General features: G+C 38.8%; 1 protein-coding gene across 1 annotated transcript in view; it reads left to right on the forward strand.

The window, feature by feature from the left end:
- Positions 1–9,901: 9,901 nt before the first annotated feature.
- Positions 9,902–13,045, forward strand: part of usp6nl (USP6 N-terminal like) — an 84,073-nt gene continuing 80,929 nt past the window's right edge. Inside the window, exon 1 of the mRNA XM_034112577.2 lies at positions 9,902–10,107. The gene's annotated coding sequence lies outside the window, so the exon portion shown is untranslated. The remainder of the gene's footprint in view (positions 10,108–13,045) is intronic.

Raw genomic sequence — 13,045 nt, forward strand, 5'->3', positions numbered from 1 at the left:
TAAATATTGATTGTGAGGTTCAGGCAAGGCATACAATAAACTGCCCTCAGTCTGTGGTACCTGCCCATGGATAGATAATATTACACCTCTATTATTGTCAGCGTGTGGCCTGTACTGTCTGCAGCTCAAGATTTTTTTCCTAGATGTTTACTTTATTTTATTCCCTCGTATAGAATCACTTTTAGAAAGCAGCCAGGGAGTTATGTGTATTCCGATGGTTGTGCACACATATTGAGAAGTTTGGTGCTGCTGGGGACAAAGTGAGTGTCTGAAGATGACTGATACATCAACCCTCGCCCAGGAACATTTCAAATTCAAGGTAAGATCCCCACAGTTAGACAACACATTTAGACAAGTGTGGAGGTTTGAAGGCCGACGTTGCCACCGGAAGCACTCAATTCATTTCAATTTGACAGTGGATTCAAGGCAACATGTTATTCTTCCACATCAGAGTATTGCTTTCTTTTTTTGTACTAATGCATGCAAGCAATTCTGAAGACACAACAAAGTAATGTGCAACAAATATCAAATTAAAGGGTTAAGGAGCACATGTTGGTGTGTTTTGATGAACAATACATTACTTATAACCAGTGGTGGTTTCTAAGTATTGTACTTAAGTACAATTTTGAGGCACCTGAGTAATTTCATTTGATCTTTTTCTTCACCACATTTTGTGAGACAATATTGTATTTTTCACTTCACTACATTCATTTCACAGCTTTAGTTAGTTTACACATCCAGATTATTAGCTGAAAAAAATAAACGTATTTAAATAAACATATTTTTCATATAGTGTTAGCTTCACGTTCACCAGCTGTTATGAACACATTAATGCATCAATAATAATAATCAAATAATTTATTATACATTTTGAAAAGGGTCACCACTCATAACAAAGTACAAGACTTTGAATACAGGACTTTTACTTATAAGTGAGTATTTCATTTAGTATTGCTACTTTTACTTAAGTAAAACATCTGATTTCACCACTGTTTGTATATATAGTTCCTTTATTAAACCAGGTAAAAGTCTGATTGCGATTAAAATCTCTTTTTCAAGAGTGACCTGGCCATGATAACCATGTTTCCAGGTCACCTTGACAAACTCCACAAACTCTTCTTTTGCTACAATCTCCTGAGAAAACCTTCAAAATCATGAAGCCTCTCAGCTGCATGCAGGGAATAAATAACACATGAATAAATCCCACAATCAATAACACACTATTTATAGTGAGGAGACATCAGTGATACTGGATCAATAGCCCAAACACAAACACATTGTTTGCGGATGAAAATAAGAGTGTCTCGCTCATTGAAACATCAGAACAATGGCGATGTTTCTGTAATTCAGGTCATATTTGGATAAAATATAGCCGGTTAATGCATTATGCAGGCAATCAGCAGGCCATTCGCTAGCACCCTGTGAATGTTTTTTTGAAGATACAAGAAGCTCTTAAACCACAGAGTTAGTGTGTGCCTCAGGGGCTGGAACACACACACACACACACACCTTGGTCTTCAATCCGTCACATTCCTGTAGGAAAACGTGGAAGATGCGAGGAACTCGGCGGGAAGCAGAGGAGCTGAGGGAGAGATCATAGAGAGAGGATGAGAGGAAGTGTTTGATTTGAGCTAATGAAGATTAACAGCCAGCTGAGGCCCATGCTCTGCCAGGATGGAATGGCCTTTATAGGAAGGTTCCTCATGGAGCAAAATGACCCAGGAAGTACTTAAGTTCCTAATACAGACTTTACAATCAAATGAACACGTTAACCATTTTTCTACACTAGACATGGGTATATACAGTATGATCCTACGTAAAAGAATGAAAGTCGTTTACATCTGTAGGACAATATTAAATGTCTGTCTCATTTTGTACATGGTCAGGTAGGACAGCTGGTAAATCAGGACCGATGCAGACTTCCTGTTTGAGGGTTTTATAACTCCCACGCACTAGTTAGTTTGAAAGGGCACTTTATGTGGCGACTATCCAAGCAGACACTCAAATGGAGAGGAAGTGGGAACGTAGAGGGTTTAGGACCCGGTCTACAACACATTGCACAGGTTTAGTTTTGTGGTGTTTCTTAAAGGTCACCTATCGTGCTATTTTTAGGCAATAGCATAGGTCTCAGATATATAAAAATATATAAAAAACATGTCTATGAAGTGTTTTGCTCAAAATATCAAACAGATCACCCATTCTAGCCATGCCTCATATCCCTCAATTTCACTTCCTGTTTCAAAAGTGCTGATTTGGGGTATAAAGCTTTTTTTTAAAAAAAAAGGATTTGATTAAAAAAAAAAAAGGAGGGGGGGGGCTGAGCTCATGCGGGAGATGCTACCGGCAGATACTGCGGTGATGAAACGCCATATCATGGATTATCAAGGATTATTTCTGAAACAGTACGGAGCTCAAAGGCTTTCTCTCTTGCCGGTTATACCACAAGGTGAGTTCCTTTTTATTTCCTGCTTCTTCACACACATGCTCTGTGCAGTACAGGTTAGCTCTGAGTGTTAGCGATGCTAAAACAGTCGGGCATTGTTTGTTTCTGATAGCAACGGTTCTGATAAGGCCGTGGGCGTAAAGCCAGCCTACATTTCCGATATTGCGTCATATCGGACGCAAATCTGGATCAGCTCCGTTGTAGCCCCGTTTTTAGAGATTTGGGTACGGAGGAAAAGAGAGAGGGTTTTATTTTCTGACGCTGCGTGAGTTCCCCGACGCACCGGGGACACATATTTATGTATAAAAGACATCAAAAAGGGCATTTTGCATGATAGGTCCCTTTCAGTTTTTTGTTTTATTATTGTATTATTATTTATTTATTGGTGATATATCCACTGTGCTAGATTTGTAGGCCTTACAAGTAATGCATATATTGTGTTAAGTATTATTTATTCAAATAGTTTCATACAATCTATAATGATTGGGATTCATGTCGTTTAATACCAAAAATGCCATATTCTATTATTCAAACAAGAGGCGACAATTAAAGGCATGATATCTTAACATCAGCCTTTCATTTAAAGCAAATATTTAAAGAATTACGTGTCATTTCGCATCAATAATTCAAGGATAAAATAGCCACGTTATGCCTTAAAAACTTTTGTTTTGTCTTTTTGTTTATGATTCAATCAAGCTACACTATAATAATCATACATTACCAATAACGTGGTTTTTAACTTTCATGGAGCAAGTGCAGAATTATTATTTTCCCCTTGTCTTTGAATTGACTGTGCCACGGAGAAAATGAGACGACTGAGACTGAATATCCAAATAAAGGCTCTCTTTGGTATGCAGGTAATTAAATTAGTGTTGATCAAAGGAAAAGCCTGGGAGAGGGTTTCTTTTTGTCATTTTTTACATGTTCCCACCATTTCTTGTGCACTCCTTTGAAGAACTGAAGAGACTCATTCCTCATTGTACCACAACATATGCACTGAATTGTTATGCATATGCAATGTTTAAGCTTGGCAGGTGGGAGATCATTTTATTATAAAAACAGTTACCAATAATGCCTATATCTTAGTGTTTAAGGGGTAGATGATACGATGCTGCCATCTGCTGCTGACAGAGGGAAGTAAACAGTAATGTAGTGAGTAGTACACATACAATAAGAAATTGTGTATGCCCTTCCTTAGGCCCGTAATTCCACATTGTATTCTGGGCGTGTCGGATCAGTTTCAGCAGCTTTGATGTGTGTGTGTGTGTGTGTGTGTGTGTGTGTGTGTGTGTGTGTGTGTGTGTGTGTGTGTGTGTGTGTGTGTGTGTGTGTGTGTGTGTGTGTGTGTGTGTGTGTGTGTGTGTGTGTGTGTGTGTGTGTGTGTGCCTGTGTGCCTGTGTGCCTGTGTGTGTGTGTTCAGACCATCAAAGGGACATTTCATTACCGCACACCGGGACAGTTAAGTCACTTCCTGTGTGTTACCGGCATAAACTTGTCATCATGGAAACCTGGAGTGAGTTTTTCTTTCATGCCCTGTCAGCACTTGTTTCATATCAGCTTTTGATTACTTTGGCTAAAAGAGGTTGAAAGATGCATGTACACTATGTGTTATAACAGGTCCTCCGCGGATGGATACAAAAGTAACTAAAAAAATGATCATGCAAAAAAAAAGCAACACTTTTTCCTTTACTTATTCGTGAGATTGTTATGGCAAAACCTGTCCATAGATTCAAAGGGTAGTTTTGGCAATGAAAAGCCTTGGCTACTCCAATAATGCAACATACAATATACATCATGCAAGAAGAAAATCAATAAAATAGGAAACATGTATATAAAAAAGATGAAAGTAAAGGCAAACATGTATAAATAAAATAAAAACAATTAAATTAACATTTCAATGTTATATCATAAACCAAGAAGGAACAACTTAAATCTGCCTTACAACACTTTTTGGCTCATGGCTTCCATACATCCCTTCATACCCCCGTAAAAGTGTAAAGTGGAAGACTGGTCTGAACTTACACACACTTCTCCATCACCTTCCTCTGTGTGTGTTTCCTGTAAATGTCACACAGTGAGCAGCACCACTTGTAGGTGGAACTGATGTAGAATTGGTTGCAGACAGCAGCACCACCATCAGCAGCTTAATAGACCGTGAAATCAACACTCGCAGCCGGAGTCCTGTCCCTCTCATCGCCCCCTTAACATGGTCACATGACACATTAGGAAAACAAACAGGCCGTAACGCCTGGCCCTAACAAGGTAAGTGGTACAGGTCTGCAGCACGGTCAGACATGGGACTATAACACATATTACATCCAAACACCTGCTGTGATGCTGTAAACACTGATTCATTCATCTGACCACATTTCTATTAATGTTGCTTTCTTGTTCCAGTGTTTGACTTACCTTCTTCCTCGGTGGACCGTGGGTATACTTACTGACAACAAGTGACGGACATGTTCAATAAATGGACCCAACATGCAGCAAATGAATGAATCAATAGCTGATTTTGTTCAGTCTAATGTTGTTAGAGAAAGTCAATACTCTGTCATTACCGAAGTGCAGGTGCAGAAGTGGTCCTAAACCAAATTTAACTCAATTTCAGAGATTTGTTTTTATTGCTGCTTTATTCCCTTATTTGATGTAAAAAATATTGAATCTTCAAGGGTTTTAATGGATGGAAACTCATTACTTATTCTCAGTACCTGTGTATGCGTCTGTAAAAGATAACAGAGATGTGTCTCGATTGTAGTGGAGGCGAAATCTGACTGATTTAAAAGATCCTTCACTTCACTTAATTGTCAAGACTTGCTTTACAGCGGCAATCAAATTATAACAAATTACAGTTCAAAACAATTTTTGAGCAATCTGGAATTTACAGTTTGCAATTCAAAAAGTTGTGTATAACAAATGTTTTCATTCAGTTTCTACATTTTATATGTATATTTTTATTGTGTTTGATTTGAACTCCTCTTATCCCAACAACCGCACCAAAAGCTATAATATTAGATGTATTTATAAAAAAGCGAAAACATGTAACATCTGGTTGAATATATAAATAATATATTGTGAAAATAAGAATAATCAAAAGAATTAAAGCAAATGTGGATATGATCTCTCTATCACCCTGCCTATGGCTATGTCTCCCTTACATTACACCACATTCAATTGGAAACAACTGTCTTCCAAGAATCCTATATTAAAGGTACTCACTGGAGTTGTTGGCTATTATTACATATGGAGTGGAGTGAGTGTAATTATTAGACTACTACCGGTGTTCTGGTGATCTACATTAGGTGGCGGTAATGCGCAAAAACAACTTATTTATATGCAAACAAAAGCAAGGTAGGAGGATATTGCAAGCTAATGTATGTACGGAGATAATGCACAATGTAAAATGGTCAAAACACATCAGCTTTGCTCAGAGGAAGGAAATGCAATTGTGTCAAGCGTCACAGTAAATCAGTGCATTCAAACTCCATAGAATCAGATCTGCATGTCATTCAAGTAGAACGGCATATACAAGTATTCTTCCTGCTGGTTACTATACCCTGACCTGTCCTCTTTGTATTCATCACCACGCCCCTGTTGCATGTGAAGCATCAGGTGAAGTCCCAGCAGTCAATAATGTCTCTATAAACACCATCTCTCTCAAGTAAAGAGTGCAACCCTCATTATGCACTCTGGGTGTGTGTTCAATGCTCCTCTAGAGCCCCCCCCCCCCCCCCCCCCCCCTGCTGTAACAGAAGTGGAACACACATCAGCAGACTGAGCCGAGCTGATCTGAGATCTGCAGCTGGAGGAGAGCCAGGGATGTACAGAGAATGACTGAGATGTAAGACCGTTGAAAGAGCCTTTTAAACAGAAAACTGCCAGTGATCGTCAAAGCGCTCTTTCCTTTCCTTCCACTCTCTTTCCTTCCTCTTTCCTTTCCTCGCCTTCTCTTTCATGTATTGAAAGAAAACTGCAGATTAAAGAGGGGCAGAGTTGGGACTTTAAAAATCGTTTTCATTCAGAAATCATATTCCTGATCATCCTAACTCGTTCCTTATTTTCTATTCATTTTCCTTTCCCTTCCTACCTTTAATGTCATATAATGCAAGAGCAGTGTATAATAGAGAAAGTAATATTCAACCGTTTTTTAAAAGAAGTTTTTAAACAGAGAACCGCCAGCAACAGTCCTGTCCTGGTCGGCAACTATTCTTTCCTTTCCTTATCTCTTTCTTTACTTCCTTTTCTTTTCCTTTAGCTACAAAATGCCACATGATTAAAGAAAGTCAAATTCAAGACTATTTCAGATTGTTTGCAGGTTGTATAAAAGCCAAAATTAAGACGTGTTGCCCTTAAAGTTGGAATCATTTTTTTTCCAGACACATTCCTCTTTTAATTGTGGTTTATTTTCACTGTGATATGTTTGGAAGGGATGATCAATAACGTTTTGAGAAGATATACACTTTATCTATCAAGAAGAAATCACATTGTCACAATCATTTCATGAGAAGAGGTAAGAAAGGTTTAATTCCAACTTGTGTACACAGTGTATTTAAGTCATTTATACACAGAAAGGCAAGTAGCACTGCATCAAAAATAATTTAGTTTTTTCCTTTCTTATCCTTTTTGTGTCCATGAAATGTCGAAGAAATATGATCTGTCTTTTAAGATCATTTCAACTAGAGCTCTCCATCTTTATGTTCTCCTCTTTCCCCACTTCTGTCAGCCATATCACATATTGTGGCCCGGTGGAGCTCTACACTTGTTTCTGCCAATAGAGGTCAGTGTGAACTAAAAGACTCAGAAGAAGAAACAGATCATTGCAAGCCTCCTGACAGATATACATATTGTGTATATTATGTTTTTTTCAGAGGAAAACTGTGGTCACAGATGGAGTGAAACATGCTTATGCTACTGGAGAGCAGATGTATTAAAGAGGCAACTAAATGCCTTGAATAACTTTGTGTAGTTATGTACAGATAATGGATTCCACAGGCAACATGAGACAAATGTTGCTGATATTCCAAAAGAAAGCCACAGAAAACGGTGAAGTGTGTGTGATGGAGTTTATGAGTTCATTTAAGGCCTGAAGCCAAACACGCAGCAGGCCTGCATGAAACTGTGGAATCTGAAAATATTTAGCATCATCTGAAGTTTTGATCTGCATCAGATGGATTGTGGGCAAGTCAAGTCTGAGCATGGCTGCCTGGCTCTAGACTATCAGCTCTACGTCCATTATATGAATCTGTGTATGACACCCCTCGTAATCCAAGTTTACTAATACATTTATATTTTGTATGTACCAGTTTGAGCTTGAATTCATTCCATAGAATACATGTTGGTTACCTATATCAAGACACTTTCTGGTTGAATTAAAAGTTATGTTAAGATTCAAGTACAATTGTGTAAAATGCGTTTGCCTGGAGGCTCCTTAAAGGAAAATAATATAATAAATAGGACATAAAGAAGGAATACAAAAATATTTAAAAGAGAAAGATAAAAGTAGTAACATTTTGGAAGTAGTATCTTTTTATTATTGTTTGTACTGTGTAATGATAATGTTATTCCTAAACATGTGGTTGGCATTATGATGATGGCTCATCAGGACCTATATTTGATCAAACATTGACAAGAAGTCAGTCAAGTCGCTTCAGCTGATTCAAAATGCTGCAGCTCGTGTGCTAACCAGAGTTAGGAAAAGGGACCACATTACTCCTGTTCTGGCTGCCTTACACTGGCTCCCTATAGAACACAGGATATCATTTAAAATTCTTCTTCTCGTGTACAAAGCCCTTAATGGGCAGGCGCCATCTTACCTTAAAGAACTCATTATACCCTACTGTCCTACTAGGGCATTGCGTTCCAAGAATGCAGGGTTGTTGGTTGTTCCTAGAGTCTCTAAAAGCACAATGGGAGCCAGAGCCTTTTCTTATCAAGATCCACATTTGTGGAATCAGCTTCCAGTTTGTGTTCGGGCGGCAGACACCCTATCCGTTTTTAAGTGTGCTTAAGACCTTCCTTTTTGATAAAGCTTATAGTGATAAAATAAAATAATCTAATAAGAGTGCATTGACGTAGATACGTTGTGCCTCTTCACCTATACATTTTAGTTCTTACTCTTTCACTTAAATCCTAAAAACTTAGATCTTATATTTAAAACTTTATCCAAACCTTTCCCCTCTCTGACCTCTCGAGGTTCTAATAGAGGGTAACAGGTTGCAGAGAAGGCCTAGCCCGGCCCGGGAGTGTGGAACGTAGCCACAGACCTACTCCTTACCTCTAACCAATTCAGGTTCCAGTGGGGACCTCTCTCCCTGCGTGGGCCTCTCCACCTGTTTCCTACTTCTTACTTGCTACCCTTTTCCCTCAACCTATCCTAAGGGAGTCCATGTATGTAGACATGTTAGTTTAGCTGCTATAGGCTTGGACTGTTGGGGGGCACCTTACTCCGTCTTTCTGTCTGTTTGTACCTGCGTACTCTCGTGTTACGATTAACCCAGTTTCCCCCAAATCTCTTTTTTGTGTCCATATATACGCTGGGATCCTGAGTCGAGGCTAATCCTGTTGCTGTGGTCGTGTGTCCTGGATCCTCTGAGTCCTGGACTTCGAGTCGTGGCTGAACCTGTCTCTGCGGTCCTGCCAGACTCTCACCATACTACTTCCCTGATGGCTCCCACAAGATTGCTGACATCCTCGTGGATTCATCTTCTTATTATAGACACATGCATGTCCAAACATTTGGTCTACCTATGCTGTAAAATGTATTATCTTTTCAATTTACACACGGCATCTATTGCACGTCTGTCCGTCCTGGGAGAGGGATCCCTCCTCTGTTGCTCTCCCTGAGGTTTCCCCCATTTTCCCCTTTAAACTGTGGGTTTTCTCCGGAAGTTTTTCCTTGTACGATGTGAGGACAGAGGGTGTTGTATTGTCATACTGATATTCTGTACAAACTGTGAAGTCCACTGAGACAAATGTAACATTTGTGATATTGGGCTATATAAATAAACATTGATTGATTGACTTTTAGGCGTAGCCTACAGTAAACAGACCAAACAAAAAATAACCAATAAAGAAAAACAATTGTGAAAAAATAAATGATGTACTTTTTGAAGTTAAGAAGTAAACATATTTTTATGTTTTTGGGACCTTTATTTAATCTTGTATTGACAACTACACTAAGAGAACCAAATAAAGATATCCAAAATGTAGAACATGTTTAATATAAAAGTGATGTACTTTTTGGAGTGAATTAAAAGACATAGGCTACTAAAATCAGTTTGTTATTGTTCGTTTAATGATGAGTAATCATCCTTAACATGTGGTTGGAAGTATAATTATTGCTCGATGTCCAATACTATATTTAAAAAACATATATACACATTTTATATATGTTTTTTAATAACATATTTAGCATTGTCCCAAGTATCTGTGGGTCACTCGCTGTGAGTGGTGTGTCGCAGGCTGCGGGAGCCCCAGCATCCTCCCGGTGAGGTCAGAGCAGCCGGCGGGCGGCGCATCGCTACCTGGCGGACATCCTGCACGGCTCAGAGTTTCACAAGTGCCATGGACTTCCTGGTACGGGACCATGGACGGTTAGTGCTCCAGTTTGCCCGGGGGAACTACCTGCCGCGATGTGATCGAGGAGGACCCGTCGAGTTGAGAGCAAGGTGAGCCTCCGGTACGGTGTTCGGTAATGTCGGTAGCTAATGTTGCAACTTGTCGAGCTCCTGAAATGCATCTGTCAGTGGAAACGATAGCGTTACTGCGGGCTGAATGACGGTAGCCCGGTAGCTTTTCAAAGTGAAATGGGACATGGCGTCAGGAGTTTTGGGGACTTTATTAAGCGTCTTAGTGACATTATTTATGTTATTTTACGTTTACGAAACAGGGTTTAGTGTGTTTTAATATTGTTAACTTTGTGCTTATTTGTATTCACCGAGGCCTACCTAGCCAAACCCACCAATACAAAGCTAGCAGAGGACAACAACTAAACTTCCGGTATCGTCCTACAAAATAAAAGTATTGTTTAATAGCACACTGTAGTTACAAATAGGGTTTGGCATTTGCCCGGATAGAATATAAAATATACGTATATATTTTGGCAAATAAGATAAAAACATCCCCTGAAAATCATTGTATATTTGTGGTTTATACTTTTCTTTTAATTCCTCCTTTTTATTATTATTGTTTACAATGCCAGTATTTACGGTAGTGTCAATGTTTATGAATGTAATGTTTTTACAGTTTGTGTTAACTTAAAGGAATACGTTTTGGGTTTATTTACATGTTGGCTCAAAGAGTGAGTATAAAAATGGGATAATTCCAACAACCATCTTTGAAAAAAACTTACAGATCATTTACCTGATAGGGTTGCAGTTATACCCTGGAGTGTACAGTGAAGCTCTTAACTTTATTGAATTAAATGTTTACTTTAGTTTATGAACATTAATATTCAGGTATTAACCCAGTTCTTTTATTTCGAGTGTCAACCCTCTTTGATTCCGGTTGTATTTTGGCTGAATGATTAGAACTTAACATGGCCGAAACCGTCGCGGTAGCCTCCCGCAAGGGAATCAATGCGGCCCGGGCACCAATCACGGCCTCCCATTGGTTGTAGCCTTGAGATCTGAGCCTTTTGATTGGCTGCGAGGGCCTGTCAATCACATTATGAACTCGGAGCTGCTACATTTATCTGCTCTAAATGAAGCGAGGAGCTCAGTTGTTTACATTCTAAAAAGCAATAATATGTGGATATTAATATTATTGCGTGAGTGTGGGTTGTTTCAGAGAATGTGTTGAGTAAAGTTGAGCAACGTGTGTTGTTTCCTGCCTCACGAGAGGGGGGGTAGAGTTACCTTTCGGAGCAAGATCCTTGAAGTTGCACAGAACTAGAATAAAAACATGGCGATTTTATTTCAAGATAAAAGCGTTACAAATGTCAGGTTTATGAGCAATATAACTGTATATAAGACAGAATGTATGAAACCATCACTTTATTTTATAACTTCACACAGTAGAAGAGTATATCACAGAGTATGCATATAATTAGTTAATAAAGACGTACCAGCACACTTTTAAGTTATACATTATGAAGCTTAAATGCCCTTAAGACTTGAAAACATAATCTGACCATTTTGATAGAGCTATTACCAAGTCAGTATACACTCATGGTTCTGAGAGAAACATTTTATTTTGAAAGTTCCTGTCGTTAATTATATGTATACAATGTTGGAGACTTCACAATGGTCCTTCAATCCTTCCTATCCCGCCTCAGGATAATGCGGCTTGACCCAGGCCAAAGGCTTTACAGTTTAACAACACAAGACGTGTGTAGTACCACTTAGCTAAAAGAGGTTTTAAGGCCATAAACCTTTAAATATGTAGTTCACCTGCCTGACTGTAGTGTTAACTTAAGCATGAGGTAATGTTTTACCTTCAGTATCAAGCAAAAACTGTTCAATCAGAAAGAAAAGAAACGACACTTTTTTTTCAAAGCCTCTTTCCTCATATCTTTTGGAAAAGTAATTTTAAATTCAGAGTCAAGGTTGGTTTCTGGTATTCAGTGTCGGTCTGCGATGAAATAAGCTGCTTGTCAGGATGTGTCAGGGTCGGACTATTCGCTTTATCAGCTTTTATTTGGAGCCAATTTTGTCACTGCTGAGTTGCTTTTTTGGGATCAGCCCTTTCCTATCCGATACATTAAAGAGATTGGAAGCTAAGTAGACGTAACATTCCTCGAAAAGTCAAGTCCTGTCGCATAACTTCTACTACTACTACTACTACTACTACTACTACTACTACAATTCATAGTGAAACTGAGGACTAACAACTTGTCTTGATAAACATATATGATCTTCTACGCTTGTAAAAATGGCTCCTCCTCAACTTTGTTGCTGTGCAATGGATACATTAGTTTGATTTTGAAGCATTTATGCATTGCCCCATCTAGAATGTACTTTTACATTGCAAGTGCAAAAGTGCATTGTTTCAGGATATATTTTGCAGAAGAAAGCCTTCTAAACAATGTCAGTTTGGCAAAGGATAACACCAAATTCTTGAAAGAAGAATCCAGGAGCAACATGTTGTTTTTTTAGGCCTTTCACTACATGAGTGTGTGTGGCCTAAACTGACCTACAGCTGTACCCTTTCCCGAGCGATAAAAGCTCGCTGCTGCAGCATTCTGAGATGAAAGACCTGACTTTTCTTCATGCCACCCTGCTGCCAGAACACCATTGTTAACTGACCTTTTTACACTCAACCTCCTGCTGACTTCATACACTGCGTGGCATTTAAGAGAGCCAGTGAATGTGAGGCACATTTGCACCCTGCTAAGAATGGTTACAGCTACAGATTTCCCCACAGAATGGTATTTTTCTTGAAGTCAACATTTAGACATCATCACATGCTTTCACTTGCTTTACTGATATGAGATATAGATGTGTCTACAGCTGTGGATTACTGTTGTTTTTATTCACACATTCAGTTTTATGTCCCACCAACAATCTAAAGTCAAATATATGGAATGTTAAAGAGTCCTAAAGAGAGAAAAAGCAGCAAATCAATTTGACAAGACGGAACTAAAGCGAATGTTTGGCCTTTTGTTTT

Source organism: Pseudochaenichthys georgianus, chromosome 23, assembly GCF_902827115.2.
Source record: "Pseudochaenichthys georgianus chromosome 23, fPseGeo1.2, whole genome shotgun sequence".
Lineage (NCBI taxonomy): Eukaryota > Metazoa > Chordata > Actinopteri > Perciformes > Channichthyidae > Pseudochaenichthys > Pseudochaenichthys georgianus.